Genomic DNA, 22,308 nt, shown 5'->3' on the forward strand with positions numbered 1-22,308 from the left:
TAGGTCAGTCTTGCATCTCTGCGTTTCTGTGACTTCTCTACAGTATAGAATATGGGACAAATAACAAGTTTGGAGTCCTTCTGAACATGCTTATGCACGTGAGCCATCCGGGCCAAGCTGGCCTGAGCGCCCGAGCAAAGTACAATTAGAAACATACGGTGTCACAGAGGAGGTCATTTTGGGGAAGTGGCTGCATCACAAGGAAACCACCACACCAGGTCCTTACATGTTCCTGCAGGTTTCTCTACCCAGAATGCCTTCATCCTTGAACTATGCTTTTTGATCTTAGCCCCACCCTACGAGGGGGTAGTCTCTGAAGCAAGGGCTCTCCTTCTCGAGATCATGCGTGGGGCACGGACACCCAGAGCTCCTGCCCAACTGGCTTAGTTTCCAGGGTCCACGCAAGCCCTTTCCCTGGCTCCGTTCCCCAAGGACACACTGCAATGTTGTGTGAGTGACCCTGGTCCAAAGGGTCTGCTATATGGGCTGGGTGTTCACACGAGGGGGCCACAGCTTGGGCAGCACACAACACGGGGCAAAAGGGAAGTGTGGTGGACCAGTGCCCGCTGCTTCCTGCCGCCACGCTACCATTTTCTCGTGGACACAGATTCCAAGTTCAGGATTCTGTGATCCCAACTTTCTGGGTCATCCCAGAGGACGCCTGAGAGGGGAGGAGAATGAAACCCAGCGTAATTTATTTTACTGCTTGCAAGCCTGATGTGTAACACGCCAGCCTTCATCTGAAGCCATCTCGATCCCTTCATGATCCTTTCATCCTTTCCAGTCTCCAGACCGAATGTTCCTGTGGCAAAATAGGGAATTTCACTCCTGATACTTCACTCAATTCTCAAAACAAGGAACTGGACTTCTTTGTCAGATTACTTCCTCCCACCAAGAGGTCAGCACCTGGCATCCTCGGGGGAACCATTCACTGGGTGTCTCCACACCCAGATGTCACGCAGAAGAACACATCTATGCCTTCTCACCAGACACGGTCAGCACAGAGATTCAGGGTCTGGGCCCAGAGATCCCGACCTAGAACCCCTCTGGCAATCCACATGTGCCATTCTACTAAGCCCACCCCTGATCACTCGCTCAGGGAGTGAGGGGAGTCCCCAAGAAGGTCGGACCTCCAAGGTCCCATGGCCTGACACACCACCTCCGAGAGACAGAATCACGGGAACGAAATGGTCACGTTCGTGTCGCAGACGCCCCTCTTCAGCATTCCCAACAGAACGTCTTTCCGGTCCTGTGGAGTTGTAACCTCATGAGGCAGCTCAGGCTAAGGTGTGGTTATGAGAAAAGGTTTTTGTTTGTTCGTTTACTCCACGAAGCCCAAATTAGCCTGTCTGTACCTTTGTCTATGGATCCTGGCTCTGGTCTCTAGCATGCAGTCTCTCGGCCTCCATTTCCCAGTCCCTGCAAACAACCAGCTGAAGGAAGGTGACCCCATGCCCGGCAGGGCCACTTCTCTCTACGACAAGGAGCTGAATGTGATGAGCTACACTGAGAGTCATGAGCAAACCGTCCGATCTACTGCGGCTCCTGATCGTTAAGAGCTGAAATGCAAGATGAAGTCCTCTGCCTAGTTCTGCATCAAGAATGGCTTGACTTGGGGCACCTGGGTATCTCAGTGAGTTAAGGCCTCTGCCTTTGGCTTGGGTCACGATCCCAGGGTCCTGAGATGGAGCCCCGCATAGGGCTCTCTGCTTGGCGGGGAGCCTGCTTCCTCTCCTCTCTCTCTGCCTGCCTCTCTGCCTAAATGTGATCTCTGTCTGTCAAATAAATAATATATATATATATATTTTTTTTTTGCGTGCCTGGGTGGTTCAGTCGTTAAGCATCTGCCTTCAGCTCAGGTCATGATCCCAGCGTCCTGAGAATGAGCCCCGCATTGGGTTCCCTGCTCAGCAGGAAGCCTACTTCCCCCTCTTCAGCTCCTGTGCTTATGTTCCCTCTCTCTGTCATGGATGAATGAAATCTTAAAAAAAAAAAAAAAAAAAAAATTGGCTTGGCTATTCTTCTGTCCTTGTATTTCCATATACATTTTATAATTTGTCAAGTTCCATCCAAAAAAAAGGGGAGGGGCACAGGTGGCTCAGTCGTTAGGCGTCTGCCTTTGGCTCAGGTCATGATCCCAGGATCATAGGACCGAGCCCTGCATTGGGCTTCCTGCTCAGTGGGAAGCCAGGTTCTCCCTCTCCCACTCCCCCTGCTGTGTTCCCTTCTCTCCCGGTGTCTCCGACAAATAAATAAAATATTTTTTTAAAAAGCGAGGGGGGATAAACTATGAGGATTCTGGTTGAAACTGCATCAACTCTGATCAGTTTAAGTAGAAATGGTATCTTGCAATCCGGAATGTTCCATTCCCCAAGGCTGGAACCGGCCCTCTCTGTACTGCTGCTTTAATTTCCTTCAACATTTTCTCTGAAGAGAGCTTGCTCATCATTGCTTAGATTCATTCCAAAATACTTGTTATATTTTTAATATATTTGATATTTAAAGCACATCTTACCTTCCATTCTTTAACTTTAGAAGAAACAACTGATTTTTATATATTGTGTATCTGGAAAACACATTATATGATTTAATGGTTTTTCTAAGTTATTTTTGATTTTTGACATATATACCATATCATCTGGGACTAATAAGAATTTTTTCCTTCCATTACTTAGTTTGCTGTATTTTTTCCCTTCTTTTCTTGCTTTCTTCCACTGGCGGGGACCATCAAGAGCTCCTTGTCTTGTTCCAGAAAAAGGAAAATTTCAGTATTTCACCACTGAGTATTTTTTAAATAACAACTTTACTGAGATATAATTTACATACCATAAAAGTCACCCTTTTAAAATACATAATTCAGTGGTTTTCAGTACATTCATAGTGGGGAGCCATCCCCATGGCCTATTTCTCACACATGTGGTCACCCCAGAAAGAAACTCTTTCCTCTATCCTGCCACCCCAGACTGCTCACCCACTCCCTCCCCCTGTGGATTTGCCTGTTCTGGACATTTCTTGTAAATGGAGTCATATGAGGTATGTCTTCTCTGACTGGCTTCTTGCGCTAAGCATCATGTTTTTGAGGCTTACCCACGTGGTAGTGAGAATCAGAGCTTTATTCCTTTTTACGGCTGAATGATATTCCACTGTGTGGCTGGACCACATTTATCTATTCATCAGCCGATGGGACACTTGGGTTGCTGCCACATGTTGGCTGTTACAAACAGTGTAGCAATGAAATTAGAAATTCATGGATAAGTTCTCATGTGGATATTTACTTAATCTTCCCAGGTATGTAGCTAGGGGTGGAAGTATGTTGTTTTGTAGATAATGTCAGACTAAGGAATTCCTTCCATTTCTAGTATGCAAAAGTGTTCTTTCTTTCTTCTTTAAACATTAACACGATCGCATGATGTTTATTTTTCTGGTTTTTTTGTTTCTTTGTTTGTGTCTTATCCTCAAATCAACCTGCATTTCTTGAATAAGCCCAACGTAGTCATGGGGTATTATATTGCCAGATTTGGTTTGTTAATATTTTAGTTTTGTGAATCCATGTTCATTAGTGAGACTGATTGATAATTTTCCTTTCTTGTACTATCTTTGTCTGGCTACCGTATGGTTATGCTAGCCTTAAAACATTGATAAAATTTGTTAACAAATAACATAGGTCTCTGGTATTCTTTGTCGGGAGGTGTGAAATTACAAATTTGACTCCCTCAATACTTATAGACAATTCAGATTTTCTTTGTCTGTTTCTGACAGTTCATTAAATAGTATTTTCCAGGAAATGGGGCACCTGACTGGCTCAGTGGTTTAAGCCTCTGCCTTCGGCTCAGGTCATGATGTCAGGGTCCTGGGATTGAGCCCTGCATTAGGCTCTCTGCTCAGCAGGGAGCCTGCTTCCCTCTCTCTCTCTGCCTGCCTCTCTGCCTACTTGTGATCTCTCTCTCTGTGTTAAATAAGTAAAATCAAAATCATAAAAAAAGTAATATTTTCTAGGAATTATCTTATCATCTAACTTTGCTGGCATAAAGTTGTTGATAATATACTCTTACTGTTCTTTTACCTGCTCTCAGAATCTACAGGGTCGCTGTTTTTAAGTCCTCACACTGGTGACCTGCACTCTCCTTCTTTGTTCCTTCATCAACCTTGCTGCTGATTTTATTAGGTCTGTTTTTAAAAAAAACCCAAAGGGGCGCTTGAGTGGCTCAGTTGGTTGAGCAACTGTCTTTGGCTTGGGTCGTGATCCTGGAGTCCCAGGACAGGGTCCTGCATTGGACTCCCTGCTGAGCGGGGAGTCTACTTCTCCCTCTGACCTCTCCCCTCTCACGGTCTCTCTCACTCCCTTTCTCAACTGATTAAATAAAATCTTAAATAAATAAATAACCAACCAACCCACCCACCCACCCACCCACCCCTAGGATGCCTGGGTGGCTCAGTCCATAAAGTATCTGCCTTCAGCTCAGGTCATGATCCCACAGTCCTGGGATCAAGTCCTCCATCAGGCTCCCTGTTTAGTGGAGAGCCTGCTTCTACCCCTGCTTGTGCTCTCTTTCACTCTCTCTCTGACAAATATATAAAATCTTTTTAAAAAATTTAACCTCCCCCAAACACAGCTGTGGCACTGTGGATGTTGTCTGCTATGTAACTGTTTTCTATTTTGTTGACAGTTTTGCTCCTTGACATTTCTGGCAGACTCCCCCAGGGCAGGAAGCTACCCAGGGGCTCCAATTTTTTATTTTTTTAAGATTTTATTTTATTTGACAGAAAGAGACAGGGAGAGAGGGAACACAAGCAGCAGGAGAGGGAGGGGGAGAAGCAGACTCCCGGCAGAGCAGGGAGCCTGATGTGGGGCTTGATCCCAGAACCCTGGGATCATGATCGGAGCCAAAGGCAGATGCTTAGCTGAGCCACCCAGGCGCCCTACAAATTTTTTTTTTTTAAACCACACTGGTGATTTAAAATTTTTATAATTATCAGGCTTTTTCAGTCTTTGGTGGCAAGGTTGGTAGAACCCAAACTGCCAGTATTTAATACAGAAAACTGATTCTTAAGTGTGTACTTTAAAAATTTATGCTATTTGTATGCATTTGTATTACTGATTCCAGAATATAAAAATAATTTAAACAATAAAGGGGCAGTGAACTGGGCATCCTGTCGATTTATGGCAGTAGTACATATCATAGAATCATTTCAGGGACATGCACCACAACTCACAAGTGGGGCGACAGTCTGTATCACGGCACATTCACTCACTAGCACTCCACTCACATGTGAATATTCCTTAGAGAGGGTATTCAGGAACAGCAAATAAAGCCTGTCACACTTTGGTATGAATTAGTTGGAGACATCTGTGGCACAAAAAGGCAGACAAGAGACCCCAGGACGTAAGACCCATTTCTGAAAGGGACCTCTGTAAAATTTCCAAAATTTAGCTTTATTGAGATGCTAGCTACCAAGTTGTCATATGGAAAACAACCACACCCTTCCAAGAAAAACTAACTCACTGGTACTCTACAGCACAGGAGTAAAAATACTGAAAAGAAGTCGTCACTTTGACATGTGTTCTGGAGGCTGAACCCGTGCTGGCTGCTCCTGTGCCTGGGCGCACAGGGACCCGCTCACATCCTGCGCCGGACCCACACCACACTGCAAAGCCACTGTCAGAGCCAAGTCTCAGGACACAGTTATGGCTGCAATAACAAAGGGGTGGGGACTCCAACACCAGCATTTTCCATGTACTATGTGGTTAAAATAGTTTCTGCAGAAGGATTCATGTAACAGTCCATTAAGCCACAAAATGTTAGAGCAGGAACCTCAGAAGCCAGAGTCCTGGTCTCTGTTAGTTTCGGCGTCACGGGAAAGCTGCTTCTCTCTATAATGCTGCTTTAAGTCACCTCTTTTTCTGATTGCTTACCTTCTTTTAGAAAGTTTTCTGACCTGGTTATAAGCTCAAATGTTATCAAAACACAGATTAAACAGTAAAGTCCCTGCATAATTCCATCACTCAGAAATAAACATTATTAAGAGTCTGATATTTATTCCTTATTAATTCCTTCCTGTTTGTCCTCAAGAAGGTGCTACGCCTTACACATTAGAAGAAGGTAAGTTAACATAGCACACGTACTGTTCTGACTTCCTTTTTTTCCTCTTGGGATATTGGGGACAATTTGCAAGCCCGAATAATAACTATAACTGTCTTTCTACAGAGTTTTATGGCAGCCCGGTTCCTGCTCTTTGATGTTACAGTGCTGCCGAGTGCCTTCCTCTAGGCACAGATGTGCACAGATGTCTACCCTGGATCCCTAGAAGTCAAATGCTGGCGCAGCAAACAGCTATTGTTAAGCTGTGCTCAAAGAATTAAAGGATTTTGTTTGTCCCAAACACACTGTGTCCAACACTACACTCATCAACATTTTTTCCTTCCCCAAACAGTGTATGTATTTCAAACGAGGCCACTTTTTAAAAGAGAAATTCCAGATTCACAGCAAAATAGAGAGGGAAGCACAGAGGTTTTCCGTATATTCCCCAGCCACCCTTCATGCATAAGCTCTGCTTTTACCAACATCTGGCATTGGAGTGGTGTGTTTGTTACTAGGGATAAACTATACTGACACATAATAATCACCCAAACCCTTCGGTTACATTAGAGTTTATACTTGGTAGTATATATCCTACGGTTTAGGACAAATGTGCACTGACACGGATCCACTATTAGGGTATCACACAGGGTAGTTGCCCTGCCTTAACCATCCTCTGTGCTCTGTCGATTCACCCCTCCTCCGCTCTGATCTCTGGCAACCACTGACCTTTCACTCTTCTCCACAGCTGTGCCTTCACCAGAATGTAATATAGTCAGAATCATAAAGCGTGCACCTTTTCAAAGTGACTTTTTTCACTAGTAATGTGTGTTTAAGTTTCCTTTCCTCTATGTCTTTTCATGGCTTGATAGCGTATTTCCTTGAAGGATTGAGTAGTATCCCTTCTGTGGGTGGGCTGCAGTTTATTTACCCATCACCTGCTTGAACAGCATCTCGGTTGCTTCCAAGTTTTGGCAGGTGTGAATAAAGCTGCTGTAAATATTCGTGTGCAGGAATCCGTGTGGACTTAAGTTTTCAACTTATTTGGGCAAATATCAAGGAGCACGGCCGCTGGATCACATGGTAAGAGTATGCTTAGTTTTTTGTTTTTTTTTTTAAAGATTTTATTTATTTATTTGACAGAAATCACAAATAGGTGGAGAGGCAGGCAGAGAGAGAGGAAGGGAAGCAGGCTCCCTGCTGAGCAGAGAGCCCAATGCGGGACTCGATCCCAGGACCCTGAGATCATGACCTGAGCCGAAGGCAGCGGCTTAACCCACTGAGCCACCCAGGCGCCCCAAGAGTATGCTTAGTTTTTGAATAAACCATCACCCTGTCTTCCAAAGTGGCTGCACCATTTTACATTCCCACCAGCAAAGAATGAGAGGTCCTGTTGCTCGACACCCTTGCTTGCATGTGGTGGTGATGTCCGTGTTTTGGATTTTTGCCATTCTACTAAGTGTGTAGTGGTAACACACTGTTGTTTAATCTCCAAAGCCCTTTTCTTTCCTTACAGTCTAAGTATTTTTGGAGGGGGAGGTAAGGGTCCTATCTCTAATGTCAGAGTTGTCCCAAATGTTTGGTAATCCTGAGCTATCTGCTTAGTACTATAGAGTATAGGATTAAAATACTGACCAAAGGCTTTGAATATGTGGTGGGGATGGTCAACCTTATTCTTATACCTGGTTGTATTAGTAGTGAGTTTGGATTCTGAACATGTGGGGAAGTTCCTTGTTCCACCAGCCACCCAGACCAACTGGATGAGAATCCAAGTTCAATTCAGGGGCAGATGCCTGTACTTAGAACAAATGCTGGAGACCCCAGGAAGACTGGGGTCATCTGACCTGCTAGTCTTTTTCTTTTTTTTAAGATTTTATTTATCTGAGAGAGAGAGAACGAATGGGTGAGGGGCAGAGAGAGAGGAAGAAGCACACACCCCTCGAGTATGGAGTCCAACGTGGGACTCGATCCCAGGACCCTACGATCATGACCCGAGAGGAAGGCAGATGCTTAATCAACTGAGCCACCCAGGCACCCCCCTGACCTGCTACTCCTAAGTGCAGTCTCTAACAAACCTCACTGTTACCAGCATTTATAATTTCTAAACCTGGAACACCCACAAGCTAACCTCTCCCACATGTTTTTGGACTGCGGTGTTGTCTGTCAGAGTCTACATGCCTTTAATCATTAAAGAATTTCTCAAAATTTCTTTCTTCTAATAGTACTAATTATTTTTCAGTAAAGTGTTACCAAAAAACCAAAACAATAACCCCCAACAAATATAGTTTCTGTCATTTTAGGACTTTGGGTGGCCCATGTGCTTAGTCGATCATCTTGATTTGGTCTACCAGGTCATGTTAAGATTCTGGAACAACAAAAATGTGTCTCCTGTCAGAAAATTTGGACACCTGAAGTAGAATAATAAGAATTTTTAAAATAGTCATTATATAATTACCTACTCTATGACAGGCATTTTACATACGTTATTCATTTGCACAAAAATTTGAAAGGAAAGTATTGTCATCCAAGTTGTACAGAAGAATAAACTTTAATCAGAAACAACAGTAACTCATGCAAGGTCCCCATAAGCAGAGGTAACTCTGCTCTCTGACTTGCTCATTTGTAAATCAAAACAAAACAAACAAAAAAAAAAAACACAAAAAACTGAGGCCAAAGTAGACAAAAAATTCGCCAGAGTAATCATCATCAGGAGGCTCTAAGTTCCTACACACATTTTCTTGTTATTGCTTCAAGGTTCGAAGTTACATAATTTCAGTGACATTAACATGTAACAGCTCTTTGCTTTGTTAACACTGCCGCAGACTGCGGGGGAGCAGGGGGGGAAATAAGCCAGTTAACCCCACGAAAGGCATCCCAGGAATGCACAGTCCTCAACATGGCAACAAGGGCGTCTCTGGAATCTGGTAGAGCTCAAGGGTGACCATGTCGAGTGGTGTGAACTTTAAGATCTTTTTTAATGCAAACAGTCTATGGAAACGACACATTTCTTAATCAGCCTCTTCTTCTGAGTTTCCAGCTCCCGCCTTCCTAATGCCTTCGCCTGCCTTTGCTTTCTGCTTCTCCTGTGATTTAGAAAAAATATTTCCCTTGGTAACCATCTTCCCTGGTTACTCTCTTGGCTGTTCTGCACAAAGATCTGAAAGGCATTTATCCCCAAGGGAAGCAGTTATTTCAGATTTTACTAAGAAGTCAGTTAACATTTCTCAACAATCCTCTTTGTTTTAAAGAAAGCTCTGGTTTTGTTTCATTTTCAGCTGGAGACTTAAATGACACCAAGCAAAACCTACTTAGTTTAGAATTTCAGGTAAAAAAGTTTTAAATTTTAAGTTTCTACTAAAGCATGTGGAATGGTTTTAATATTTGGGTGTTTTATGTTGCAAATGTGTTTAACACTTGAGGAAATTACCTCTTACTAATAGATTTTAAAAATGTAAATTGTGCATTATACTGTTTACTTGTTTTTTTCAGGATGAATACTTCCCAAGTATTTTGAACTTTTACGGAATTAGGATTAAATATATTCTTAATATGTTTAAATAGAATTACATGCTCAATAGAAGTATAAGTTGGTTTGAAAATTAAATTCTCTATTTTTAAAATTAGGTTTTAAGAACATGAAGTATTAATTAAAATTGTTTTTCATTTTTAAGCCTGTTAAAAGAGACAATAGACGTTTCATGGCTTTGTGCAGAAGTTTAAAATTCTCAATTTAATGTTTTAAAAACTTACTTAAGACAGTTGATGAAAAACTTTAAAGGGAGAAAAACAGTAAGTTAACCAAGACTTACAGATGGTATTTAATGTTGGGACAAAACAGGAAGTGCTAGAAAGAAAAATTTACTTGATCAAAATAATATCTACTGGGATTAGAGTACCATAAATTTTACCTCTAGAAACACATTTACTCAATTGCAGAGTTGCTTATTAAAGTAAATATTAAATGTAATGCAAAGTTCTATATATCACCGAAAATAGCAAAGGCCTAGGCATCAAATTATAAAGTTAGTATAAAAATTATTTAGACATTTAGATTCTGACTTTGTTAAAATGAAGATAGCTCTGTAATTTTATTTTTGACATGTATATTTAGGTTTCTGCTTAAGTAAAGGCGAGCCAATTTTGGCGGGGCTGGGGTGGGGTGCGGGGGTATAGGGAAAGCCTAAGGGACTTAGGCTGACACCCTCCAGGGTGTCACTGGGGGAGGGCGAGCCCAGACAAGGCCCTGGGACCATGGCCTTCTGAGACCTCATCCAGGGCCAGGCCCCCATCCAGGGCTGGGCTCCTCATAACTCTCACCCATTTCAGGATGGGGAGTCTGCAAAGATGGCCGTCAACGCAAGACAATTTCCGTGAACTCGCTGCACGCCAAGTGCAGCTGCGACGCTCTCCATCAGAGCCCACGTCCCCGCCACTTGGCACATGCTGCTCCCCTCCGGCTGGCAGCCCAGCTTCTCACACTGCTTCCCCTGCTGCCATTGCGGCTCCTTGCCAACCCAATCTGCTGGCTCTCTGAATCGACTTTTATAATGTCAACTGCCTGTCGGCTGAGGGATTTGCTCCCCTCACACCCTTTGCCTGTTAGTTCTACTAAAACTGAAGTAGATGACGTAAATTTCATCTCAATGACCCCCAGCAGGGGTTTTGAAGAGACAGTAATTAATGGGCATCTATACTGAACAAAAGCTTGCCCTAAGGGGTTCGCAGGCGTGGACAATGCCTCAGAGGCTGCGGTCCCTGGAGCTGAAGTGAGCAGGTGATGCGTCAGAGCTTGGTCCAAGTGTAACCACCCAGGGAGGGGGACGCTGGCGGCAAAGTTAAAAAGATCTAGTGACATTCAAGAGAACACACCAAGCTGAAGGCCCGCCCTCTCCTCTCACCACACCCTGGAAGGAACGGAAGACCTCTTAAAACAAGGGGAATGCACAGCTGCACTAGGAGATAAGGAGGGGAGGGGTTCCTGGCCATCTAGACCCCGGGACGAGCACCTCCGAGACCAGGAGGCGACTGAAAAAGACAGTAAGTGAGGGAGCACTCGTGTGGAAAATCAAGTCCTCGTTAGGTTAAAAGATCCCAAGGATAAATTAAAAAAAAATGAAAACCAAACAAAATGAAAACAAGCCTGTGCTTTATAGTAAAACTTCTGACTATTAGAGAGGAGTTGAAAATACGAAAACAGCTTCCACACAAAGAGGGAAAAAAGACTTCTTACAAAGAGATGAGAATCACATTTAAGACTTCTCATCAGTAACACCAGTAAATGGACAACAGCTAAGGTTTTGGAGGAAAACAATTTTGAGATCGTTATTCTATCTCCAACTAAACAAAACTCTAAACAATTTTGAAATCATTATTCTATTTCCAAAATTTATATTTTCTGATGTAAGATTTCAAAAATTTTAAAACCCAAAACATTCCTTTGGAGAGAGAGGATATATTTCAGCAGGAAATAAAAGTAATCCGAGGGAACTCCTGGTTCTGATAATGCATACAAAGCACTCCAGAGAGCAGATGCTGAGAATAGATTAGAGGAAAAGAGCAAAACTAATATTTGAGATAGAACTGAAACCAAATAGGTTTGAACAGCTTTTTTCTGAAGGCATCTGGAAGGAGTGTCCAGAAAATTTCTTTGTAGTTTTAAAACAGCCTCAGGAGGCAAGAGAGAAATAAAACTCTAGGCACTGGGATGTCTGGATAGCTCAGTGGGTTGAGCATCCAACTCTTGATTTCAGCTTAGGTCCTGATCTCAGGGCTGTGGATCGAGCCCCACGTCAGGCTCTGAGCTCAGCTGGGAGTCTGTTTGAGATTCTCTCTCTCCTTCTACTCTTCTCCACCCCTCTCCCCTGCAGGCTCTCTCTCTGTCAAATAAATAAATGAAATCTTTTAAAAACAAACAAAACAAAACAAAAAACCATCTAGGAACAGGGCCATGCCAGCAGCAGCATGAAGGGAAGGTGATGTGGCAAAGTCCTCAGGATCTGGTTTGGGGCTCAGTGTAATTAGTAATTAGGGACAGTGAGGCTCAGCTTCAGATCACTGTCTGTAACTGGTAGTGCCTAACCTCATGACTGAAGCAGATGTAAATCCTTCTGGGATAAAGAATATATCACCCAAGGCTTCAAAGTATTTTCCTAATTTTCATTATACAACATCTGGTGCTCAATCAAAAGCCATGAAGCATTTGAAGAAACAGAACAACATGGCTACCACCCCAGGGAAATAACAGAAAATAGAAATAGGGTCCAGAAAATGGCAGTCTTCAGATATAGAGTTAAAGAGAAATGGGATTAAGTGTTCAAAAAGTACAAGACTGAAACTTTCAGTAGAGAATTAGAAACAATGAGAGGAACTCACTGAAAACTGAAAAGCTAAAACCCACAATAACAGAATCAAGAAAGTCAATGGACAGATTTGTCTGGGATAGAGGTTGAAAAAATGACCAGCAAAATTCATGGAGTGACAGGAGTGAAGATGACGAGAGAGTGCAGACACAGTAAAAAGGCCATCACCCCTGCAGGTGTGGCTTTGGACAGAAACAGGACAGAAGTGGGAAAGTATTAGGTGGAAATATGGGCCCAGCATGCTTCCGCTGCACAACTCTGCTTAGGTGGAAATATAAGAGCTGACAAGTCTCCAAATTTAATGAGGCCATAGATTGAAGAAATGTTTAAGTCCCAAAGAGGATAAAAACAAGAAAATCCTACCTCTGTATAATAGAGCAAAACATCTGGAAACCAAAGACAAAGAAACTATCTCCAAAGCAGCCAGAAAAAAAGTTACTTTTAAAGGAGAAATAATCAGGTTGGCAGGTGCCTATTCAATCAAAACTAAGGAAACAAGAAGATATTAGAATGAAATCTTCAAATTGATGAAACAAAAAACTTGTCAACCTACAATTCCATGTCTAGCAAATACATTCTTTCAGAAAGACACAATACATAAATCTTTTCAGATGCATACGAAAAAAGAACTGGCCACCAGTAGTCCTGCATTAAAGCAAATACTAAAAAGTATTCTTCAATCAGAAAGAACATAACCCTGACAGGAGACTGACACTGCAGCAGAATGAGCAGACATAAAAGGATAAATGATTAGGTGATTTGAAAGCACTGGTTCTCAGCTGGGGCAGGATGATTCTCTTCATCCCCCGTCTGGTAATGTGTGAAGGCATTTTTGCTTGTCATTATCAAAGGGAAGGTGCTGGTTCCGTCTAAGGAGTAGAGGCCAGGGATCCTACTAAATAGACAAAGACCAGCCCTCCACAAAAAAAGAACTATTTAATGCAAATGTTAATAGTGCTAAGGTTGAGAGCCTGACCTAAATGAAAATCAACATCATTGTCTTCTGAAGACTTAACATATACAAAGAATTAATATGATGGACAAAGCACTTGTGCTGGGATCAGGCGACTGGAGGTGAAGCTGTCCCTTGCATTGTCCAGGAAGAGGGGAAGGTACTAATTTATATTAAGACTTGATAAGTTGAGATGTAATATGTAATAAATAGTGTAAATTATAATAGTAAAAAGTGTAAATTAGTAACAGAACAATGAAAACTCACTAATCAATTTTAAAAAACAAGTAAGAATTTAAAATAAAGGAAAAACAAACCACAGAACAGGCAGGACAAATAGAAAGCAAATTGTCAGAAAATAGATTTAAACCTAAACATGTCAAGTATTACATGAAATATAAATAGACTAAATGTTTCGGTTAAAAGATAAAGATTGTCAGATTGCATTAAAAAACCTCCATATGCTAATGTAAAGTATATTAAAATAGAAGATTATAGTAAGATGACAGTAAAATGATGCAAAAATTATATCAAGCAGATGTATACCAAAAGAAAGCATCCATATTACCAAAGTAGATCTTATGACAAAAGCACAACTAGAGATATAAAAGTACTTAATGATAACAGCACTAGAAAGAGATTACAATTCTAGATTTGAATATACCTATAAGGTAGCCTTGAAATATATTAATAAACATTACCAAATGACTTATAAATATTAAACAACATCCCAAAATAAACCCAAGGGATAATATAGTTCAAAAACAAAGGAGACTCTATTATTATATTATTTTTAAACTGAAAATTAAGGGACACCTGGATGGCTCAGTGGGTTAAGGCCTCTGCCTTCAGCTCAGGTCCATGACCTCAAGGTCCTGGGATGGAACCCCGCATCAGGCTCTCTGCTCAGTGGGGAGCCTGCTTCCCCTCCCTCTCTCTCTGCCTACTTGTGATCTCTATCAAAAAACAAAACAACACAAAACAAAAACCCTGAAAATTAAAATGAAGACCACAAAAATATATGCATAAGAGTACTTAGAGAAGAACTAGCAAAGAATTTAAATATTCATCACCAAATTATTAAATAACTTATAAAATGAAAACAGAGTGGACAAATGGGATAGATTAATTTATATTAACATATATGTCCACAATTTGTTAATGAGTGAAAGGAAAATAGGTAGTAGTATAAGATATAGTGAACAATTCTATTTGTTTCAATATATATGTTCACATATGTATAGAGGGGTCACGAAATTTAACTAGAGGGTGGAAAACTAGGGCCTGTAGGCCATATTCTGTTTTTTCAAACAAAGTACCACTGGAACATAGTTATGTGCATCTGTTTACTTACTACCACTGGAAGCTACTTTGGGCTGTAACAGCGAAGTGAGTAGTTTCAACAGAGACTGTTAGACCTCAAAGCCTAAAATATTTACCTTTGGAACCTTGAAGAAAAAGTGTGCCTATCCGTGCACCAAACTATGAGTTATGGTTAAGGCAACTTACCTTTTCTGCCTTATAAACCTATGCATCATTTTGAGTTTTTAAAACATATATACTACTTTTACAAATTTAAACACCTTAAGAACCACTGATAAAGGGGCACCTGGGTGGCTCAGTGGTTTGGGCTGCTGCCTTCGGCTCGGGTCATGATCTCAGGGTCCTGGGATCGAGCCCCGCATCGGGCTCTCTGCTCCGCAGGAAGCCTGCTTCTCTCTCTCTCTCTCTCTCTGCCTGCCTCTCTGCCTACTTGTGATCTCTGTCTGTCAAATAAATAAATAAATAAAATCTTTAAAAAAAAAAAAAAAAAAAAAAAAAGAACCACTGATAAAAAAGATTAGAAAACTCTGGAGAGAGAAGGCATGTATGAACATGGCTTCTACCTTTATTTTTAATTTATTTTTTTTTAAGTTTATTTATTTAAGTAATCTCTGCCCCAACATGGGGTTTGAACTCATGACCCTGAGATCAAGAGTCATATATTTTTCTGAATGAACTTAGCCAGGTGCCCCCACTACCTGTATCTTTAAATCTCTTCTGGGCTTTCTTCTGGACAATGAACTAGAGCCCACCCTAAGGAAGACCTTGCTGATGGACCTTCCTGAGCATCAAAGATAAAGTCTACCAGTATCGGGAAGGAGGAGACTTGAAGGGCTCGCTCCAAGTCTGAGCGGTTCACAGTGAAGCACCATTATAAATGACCAAGGTTGCTAAGAAACAAAGCTTCATTTGAGCACAACAGAATACAATCTGGAAGCAGGATCATCCATCAAGGAACACTCAGTTCTGGCCACAGGAGCATATGAGACATGGAAACAGAGCAAAAGAAAACAGCATCTAAGAGTTAAGAGAAAACCTTGGGAAAGAGACCAGTGTATAGAAATGGTTTGTTCAAAAGTTATCACTAAAAGACCCCACCTAGGTATAATTCATTAGATTTTGCCATAAGCAGTATGTGATTTTGTTATTAAAAACCTCTGTACCTGTTCCTCTAAACCAGGGATTCTCTTGGAGTGCCTGGGTGGCTCAGTCAGTTGAGCAGCCGATCCTTGATTTCAGCTCAGGTCATGATCTCAGGGTTGTGAGATCGAGGCCCACATAGGCTCTGCACTCAGTGTGGAAATTGCTTCTCCTTCTCCCTCTGCTCCTCCCCACAGCTCTTTGTCTTGGTCTGTATTCACTCTCTCGCTCTCAATTAAAATCTTTTTTTTAAATTAATTAATTTATTTATTTGACAGGCAGAGATCACAAGGAGGCAGAGAGGCAGGCAGAGAGAGAGAGGGAAGCAGGCTCCCTGCTGAGCAGAGAACCCGATGTGGGACTCGATCCCAGGACCCCGAGATCATGACCCAAGCCAAAGGCAGCAGCTTAACCCACTGAGCCACCCAGGCGCCCTCAAATAAAATCTTTAAAAATAAATAAATAAATAAATAAACCAGGGCTTTTCTATCTAGACAGTTCTGACATGGTGGGCCTGCCAGTCCCTTGTCTCGGTGGGTGGTCCTGCGCTCTTTAAGATATCCAGCAGCACCCAGGACCCCACACACATGGGGAGTCGGGAGCACCCCTCCCAATGGTGACTGGTGAGAAGTCCAGACACCACTAAGTCCCTGGGGGGAAAAACTGTCCCTGGCTGAGAAGCATGGCTTTCAGTGGTGGGCTGGCAAACCTGGCCTGCAAAGTATTTAGCTTGTGCAGGCCGTATGTTAACATCTGTTGAAACCACCCAACCACGCCTTTTAGGGGAAAAGTCACCAAAAGTAGTACACAGACAAATGAGAGTGGCTGCTCCACGAAAACGTTATGTATGAGTACTGAAGTTTTAAGTTCATATGATCTGTCATGAATTCTTCTTTTAAATCTTAAAACCATTTAAAAGCATAAAAGCCCTTTAGCTTATAGGCTGTATTTCAAAATAAGCAGCAAGTGACTCCATTTGGCCTCCAGCCTCCAATTTCCTGACCACTGATCTAAGCTGTCAACCCCAGAGCCTGCTCCCTGAGGTCCCCCATGAGAGGACTCTACCTCTGAGGAAGGTGTGAGACCATACAACACTGCTCAGAGTTTCACACCAGTGAGGTTCTGTTCATGATGTGACTTAGATGTGTGGTTCTAAACAGCCACCGTCTTACCCTGACCCAACCCAAATATAGTGGTGAGGACAGTTGAAAATTAACGAGTTCTTATTTAGTGTGCCTGTAAAACCATAACCATAACTCAGAAAAATGAATACACCCATCATCCCCCAAAGCTCCCCCATGACCCTTGATAATCTACACATGCCAGACTTCCCAAACCCCGTCCCTGCCTTGAGGCAACCACTGATACTTCTGACAAAAGACATACAAGATTGTGTCCCTGAAAACTATGAAGTATTGCTGAGGAATGAGAAAAGAACTATGTAGGAGATATGTGGGTATAGGTCAGATGACTCAGGTTTAAATTCTCAGCTCTGTGAAGTTAATCTATAGATTTGTCACGAAGCTGGTCAAAATTCCAGCAGGCTTTTTTTTTTTTTTTTAACGGTGATTCTAAAATTTCTATGGAAATGTAAAGAGCCTGGAATAGCCAAAGCAACTTTGGAAGAGAGAGGAACAAGTCTGGAGGACTAGCACTACCGATGTCAACACTTACTAAAAAGGTGGGGGAGTAAGGACAGTGTGGTGCTGGTGTTGAGACGGACGAGTTATCAGTGGGACAGAATAGAGGCTTCAGAAGGAGACCAAACCCGCATGGGCAGCTGGTTTTCAGCAGTGGTACCAGAGCGATCTAATGTAGGAAGGGTGATCTTTTTAGCACACGGAACTGGAATAAGTGTGTAGTCATGTACCACACAGAAAATCGATCGTAGATAACTATAAGAGCAGAAAATGTAAAACTTGTAGAAGAAAACAAAGGGAAAAAATTCTGGTGACTTTGGAATGAACAAAGACTACTTAAGTATAGCAATAGAAATAATTTTTCTTTCAACTGGACTTCATCAAAATTGAAAGCTTTTTCTCTTCAGAAGACACTGTTAACAAGAGAAAAATGCCACATACTGGGAAAAATGTCTGAGAAGTAATATAGTCAAGAAAGGACTTGTATCAAGAATAAAGAGGTCTTAAATTCAATCATGAAAAGAAAACACAGTTTTTAGCAGCCCAAAGTTTTGAACACACATCACCTAAGATGATACAGAAATGGCAAATAAGCAGTGAGATGAGTTCAAAATCATGAGTCATTAGTGAAACGCAGACGAAAACCTCCGTGAGCTAGCAGTACACATCAACTGGCGTGGCTGAAATTAGAAAGATGGGCCATGGCAAGTGCTGACAAGTGTGGGAGTGACTAGAGTTCTCGGACAATGTTGTTGGTAGTGCAAAACCACACAAACACTTCTGGAAAGTGGTCTGGCAGTTTCTGCAGAAGCTCAGTGTCCACCTACCATTTACCCAGCCATTCTGTTGCTGGTCGCCCAAGAGAAATGAAAACGCATGTCCGCACACAGACACGTGTGTGTGTTCATGGCAGCTTGCTTTGTGCTAGACAAAAAACGGGAGCCGTCCAAATGTCTAGCAGCATGTTAGTGGATAAACCGATTGTGATATATCCAGACAGTGGAATACCACATAGCAATAACAGTGGGTAAATCTCAAAATAATTATGTTGAATAAAGAAGTCTTATGTGAAAGGATATAGACATGATTCTACTTGTAGAAAATGCAAACTCCTGCTGGAATTTTGACCAGCTTTGTGACAAATCTATAGGTTAACTTTACAAAACTGAGAATTTAAACCTGAGTCATCTGACCTATACCCACTGTACATATCCCCTACATAGTTCTTTCTTCATTCACCTCAGCAATACTTCATAGTTTTCAGGGACATAATCTTGTGCCTCTTTAGTCAGAAGTATCTTTAAATATTCCACTATTTTTATGCCTTTATAAGCAGTGTCGCATTTTTAACTCAACTTTCTTATTGCTGTTAGTATACAGAAATCTTGATTTTTTTTTTAAAAGATTTTATTTATTTATTTGAGAGAGAAACAGTGAGAGAGAGCATGAGCTAAGAGAAGGTCAGAGAGCGAAGCAGACTTCCCATGGATCTGGGAGCCTGATGCGGGACTCGATCCCGGGACTCTGGGATCATGACCTGAGCCGAAGGCAGTCGTCCAACCAACTGAGCCACCCAGGCGTCCCAGAAATCTTGATTTTTGTATATGGATTTTATATACATCAATTTCTATTCCAGTCTGGATGCATTTTGTTTCTTGGTCTTACATTACCATACTGACTAGAACATCCAATAAAATGTTGACTCGAAGTGGTGAGACCAGACATCCTTCATTATTCCCAAACTTAAGGGGAAAACATTGTATTTCAAAATTAAGCACAGTGTTAGTGGTAAGTTATACATGACAATTATCAGGTTTAGGTTCACAGCAAGTTACAACTGACAAAACTACATTGACATGTCACTATCACCAAGTCCGTAATTCACACTACGGTTCACTCTTGGTGGTATATACTCTATGGATTTGGGCATGTGAAATGATAGGGATCCATCATTACAGGATTAAGCACAGTATTGTCACTGCCCTAAAAATCCCCTGAGCCCTATCTACTAACTACACCCACCCCACCCCCACCACCCAGGACCAATCCCTGGCAGCAACTGATCTTTTTACTGTCTCCACAGTGTTGCCTTTTCCAGAATGTGACAGAGTTGGAATATTAGAGTATTAGCCTTTTCAGGCTGGCTTCTTTCATTTAGTGATGAGCATTTATTTCTTCCATGTCTTTTCATGGCCTAGTAGCCCATTTCTTTTTAGTGCTGAGTAGTATTCCCTTCCGTGGACAGACCATTGCTTATCCATCCACCTACTGAACATCTTGGTTGCTTCCAAGTTTGCTGTAAAAATCAGTGTGCAGGAGTTTGTGTGTTTTCAACTCCCTTGGGTAAATATTAAGGAGCATTATCACTGGGTTACATGGTAACAGTGTGTTTGGTTTCTAAGAAACTGCCATGCTATCTTCCAAAGTGGCTGTGAGCCAGTCTGCATTCCCTCCAGCCATGAATGTGAGCTCTGCTGCTCCATATCCTTCTTGGCATTTGGTGTTTGTTGTCCGTGTTTTTGATTTTGGCCATTCTAAGAGATGTGTAGTGGTATCTCATTATTCCTGTTTTTGGCTTTTTTAGAGAGAGACAGAGAGAGTGCAAGCAGGAGGGACAGGCAGATGGAGAGAGAGAATCTCAAGCAGACTCTGTCTCAGCATGGAGCATGACATGGGGCTTGATCTCACAACCCTGAGATCATGACCTCAGCTGAAATCACAAGTCGGCTGCCCAAACGACTGAGTCACTCAGGCATCCCATCTCAGTGTTTTAAGCTACAATCTATTTCTAAAATCAGTACCTGAGACGGGAGAGCAGAAATTGGAGATGATGACTGTAGGTTTATTCTTGCAGTTCCATTTGTTCCTTTATGCTGTTTGGAAGCTGTATTAGTCAGTGTGTAAAGGTTTGAGATTATTTTGTCTTTGTGAAGAGCAGACCCCTGCACCATTACACAGCGGCTCTCTTCATGCTTGGCGATACGCTTCTCTATCTTATCTATTTCATCTTATGTTAATATAGACACTCTGCTTTTCTTTCGTTTAGTGTTACCATGATACAAAATTTCCCATCCTTTTAATTTTAACCCATTTGCATCTTTATATTTACCATGAGTTTCTCACAGGCAGCAAATAGTTGGGTTGTGCTTTTTAAAATATCTAATCTGGGGGTGCCTGGGTGGCTCAGTTGGCTAAGCACCTGCCTTCAGCTCAGGTCATGATCCCTGCTCACTGGGAAGCCTGCTTCGCCCTCATCCTGTCTGCCACTCCCCCTGCTTGTGCTCTCTGTCAAATAAGTAAATAAATTTAAAAAATCTAACGTGGCAATCTCTGCTTTTTCACTGTGGCATTTAACCAATTTACACTTAATGAGATTTATATACATATGTTTTGGATTATTTTTATTATTCCATTCGATCTCTTTTATTGCCTTATTTGCTGTAACTTTTTTTGCTTAGTGGTTATCTGAGGGCTGCAGGCATGCATCTTCAACTGACTAAATCTGGTCTTCGAGAATCTTCCACTTCATAGCAAAGAACCTTACAACAGTATGTACACACATTTTCTCCTTCCTCCTTTATGCTTCTCTTCTCATACGTTTTAATTCTACACCCCAAAGTACACTGTTAGTATATGAACACAATCTGCATTTCTGTGTGCCTGCTATGTTTTCACCAGACTCCCAACCGCCTGCTGGGTGCTCTGGAACATGGTCACACGATGGCACACGGTTTGCTCCTTCAGAGATGCTTGCTGTTCAGTTTTGTTAAAAAGGACCAGAGCAGCCATTAGTCTGGGGAAGGGAGGGCTGTTTCCCTTGCTGTGCCAGGGCCCTTTTGAACGCTCTGCCTGATGCCCTGCGAAGTGCAGGTTTCCCCATCTGATTGGCAGGCATCCGGACTCTGGCCAGCCTTTTATAAACTCAGGGACTTTCCCTTTTGTCCTTTACAGTAGTTCTTCCAGTAGTTCTTCCTGCAGTGTCAAGAAGTTCACTCGCACAGACATGCTAATAATCAGGACTCAGCCGAAGACCTGAGGTTTCTGGAAGGCTTCTCCAGGGCAGCTCTCCTTCTCTATGCTCTGCAAATTCTCACCTCCCTGGAATCCCAAGGGATTTTCAACTCAGGGAACCAGGGCTCTGGCAGGATCCCCTCCCGGAGTTGCAGCCTGGAAAAGAACTGCCTCAGGCTGTGTGTGAGACCAGTCTTAGGGCTCACCTTGGACCCACGCCCAAACCCCTGCCCAGGGAATCAATGTCCTGTGCTATTTCACACCTAAGGTTTGAAAAATGCAGCTTCATGTTTTTGTCCTAATTTTAAGTTAGATCAGGTGGGGTCTCCTGTTACTCCATTTTGGCTAGGAGCAGAAGTCAGATTTGAGTTTTGTCACAAAACTGCTATGATGGCTGACAGGTTCTCTATAAAGTGACCATGAACTAACTTCCAGCTTCTCCAGGTGTCGCTGCTTCTCGGAGCCACGCTGGTCACTAACTGTGTAACTGGAAGGAATGTCAGCCACACAGGGACGGCAACCCCACAAAGAGTGCTCACCTCTGGTGATGCACATATGGAAGAATGTAAAACACAGGTCTGTGACATCTATACTTAGGCAAAGACCTATGGTGGCAACCCTGTGCTTGCTACAGCCATGGTATGTTTGTGCTGACAGAAGTCACAGTATTTGGCTAGACTGGCACCGATCACCTCCACTGCCTACACACTGAGGCGGTAGGCACTGTGGTACCAGGAGGGCCTCGTCTCAGATGCCCTTTGGGGCTCCTACCAGCCCAAAGATTTTGAAGCAGACTTGTAATATAT

At 42.3% G+C, this 22,308-nt stretch overlaps 2 protein-coding genes across 4 annotated transcripts in view; one reads left to right on the forward strand and one right to left on the reverse strand.

The window, feature by feature from the left end:
- CENPP (centromere protein P) overlaps positions 1–22,308 on the reverse strand; it is a 227,334-nt gene that overhangs the window by 32,038 nt on the left and 172,988 nt on the right. The gene's annotated exons all lie outside the window — the stretch shown is intronic.
- The window catches only part of ECM2 (extracellular matrix protein 2), a 33,108-nt gene continuing 19,968 nt past the window's right edge, over positions 9,169–22,308 (forward strand). Inside the window, exon 1 of one of the 2 annotated variants that reach the window (XM_082694306.1) lies at positions 9,169–9,402. The gene's annotated coding sequence lies outside the window, so the exon portion shown is untranslated. The remainder of the gene's footprint in view (positions 9,403–22,308) is intronic. The other variant, XM_082694305.1, reaches the window with a different exon arrangement.

This window comes from Mustela nivalis, assembly GCF_964662115.1.
Source record: "Mustela nivalis genome assembly, chromosome: 13".
Taxonomy (NCBI): Eukaryota; Metazoa; Chordata; class Mammalia; order Carnivora; family Mustelidae; genus Mustela; species Mustela nivalis.